Raw genomic sequence first — 2,037 nt, 5'->3', positions numbered from 1 at the left:
GCAGGCTTAACTGCTATAGTGGCATTTGCCTCTGCATAGAGAAGCTAGACAGTGAGCTAGCCTCAGATTTAAAGTTCAACGTCGAGTTTCGCTTGACAATTGAACATAGGGAGTTTGCCGTTTTCTTTGTGCACTGTACTTAAAAGAGCAGCTGATTTCCCCTGCTGTTCTGTACCTTCGCTTCGCCGCGCCCATTACCCCGTGGCAGCGGCATCGCATTCAACGGATTCTCATAATCCCTGTTGAAAACCGCGTTTATTAATTTAAAAGCAATGTACAGTTATTGATTACCATTTTTTTGGTGGAATTTCAACGGAATGCGTCACTACAGAAGGCGTTAGTATAGGGGTTTGTTACGTGCAAAGAGATTGCGACGAGGCACCGTAGGGTACGAAGAGGCTTTAGACGGTCGTAGGTTCATGCAAATCAGGCATAGCTGAGAAAGGAGATGGGAGTAAAGAGCACCTGTCTGGATGTTTAGTTTTCGTTTGTCCTACTTTGGCTGACTCGAAAATGTATGCAGACGCCGGTGCACCCCTCCTCGCGGCCTATTCAAGCTGGTGGGCACTGTGCGGAAATCCGCTCCATCAGGTTGCCGCTAACTGACCTAGGTGTAACTGATAACACAATCTCCAGTGTTCTATATAATAATCGGCATCGCCTGTCCAACGAAACCAATAGAACTAACGCATCGTTGTTTTCACACACGACAGGACGTCTCGTATCTATGTGAGCAACTCTACTTGATAGAGCAAACCAAAACTGCGTTCTATATGTAGAGCATACAAACAATTTCCTTTGAATCTGTGTTCTCGTAGATTTTCGTGTTAGTTGATTGCCTAGAAGTAGCGTGTCTCGTGATGTGTGTGCAACTTCTTCCTGGTATGGTTCTGTAGCACCCCTTCTCAGCAGGCATCTCAGGGTATGCCTCCTGCACTTTGGCTAAAAATTGAAATTCCAGTACTCACACATACTGATGGAGAATGCGCCCTAAGCGGTTACCGAAAAAACACGAAAATTATTCCATACAGTGGATGCCTAGGGCGCCAGCGACACTGGCTACTCTCAGTAGACCAGCGGACAACCCACTGACCGCTGTTCTATTCAGCTACCCTACTAAGGGATTGTCCGCGTATCGAGCCGTAAAGCAAGCAGTATCGCTCTGTGTAACTAACTAATACTGTCTCTGTCTCTAGGTCAACCCATACTTCCACCGCATTGTACAGCGCCGCACTACACGCACTACACACTGGCTTCACCTAGCATCACCGTAAACGTCGGCCCCTACCTTTATCTCCCCTTCTTATCCTCATTTTTGATTATCCTCTACTCGTTTAACTTCCAGTTGTGTGTAAACCCGAATTGACTTGAAAATCCACCAAGTCTGCGGCTACCTCACCGCTTACGGGCCGCGTGCCCAGCCTCGGGGACCAACAGGTCGGCACCGGATCTCCCCTTCCTTCTTAATCTTCATCCTTCACGCTCATTTTGTTTTATTAGTTTTTTAAATAATCAGTTTAATTGTTTTGCACAGTCTACTTCTCCTCCTTCGAGCTTCACAGCTTGAAGCTAACAAGCGTGGCGGGGTTGACAAAGAGTGCTCTGCAGACTAGCCGACGAGGAAATTTGGTGGCTATCTAGGCAGCTTACGGAAGTTTCCCTCTCTAGGTAGAGACGACTGTCAGCATAGCAACCAAACCTGCAATTAGAATGGTAGGGACGGCAGCTACTTGCGGGGCACCTCCAACAGGAGTCTGCAGGTCGTCTGCTGTCATATCTTTCAATGCAGTTGTTCGTGCAATATGTCCGTTGAACTACGCCTCACTGCAGGAAAGAAAATGAAGCAGACAAACGCACGGCGTCAAAAAGCACATCACCAGCTTTGTTGGTTATTGCTTCTAGACAACTTTGCCAACCCTTCCTGGAGGCTGCGCTCCGAAACCCAATACTTACTTAAAGGGGGCTGCATCCTTCGTCGTTGCAGGGCCTAGTTTACAGAAAAGCACAGCCTCATTTGTTACAGTTTCAGTTTGCCCG

The sequence above is a fragment of the Eimeria mitis genome, genomic scaffold (assembly GCF_000499745.2).
Source record: "Eimeria mitis Houghton genomic scaffold, Emh_scaff4902, whole genome shotgun sequence".
Lineage (NCBI taxonomy): Eukaryota > Apicomplexa > Conoidasida > Eucoccidiorida > Eimeriidae > Eimeria > Eimeria mitis.
The sequence above is the reverse complement of the archived record's forward strand: the minus strand, read 5'-3'. Positions refer to the sequence as shown.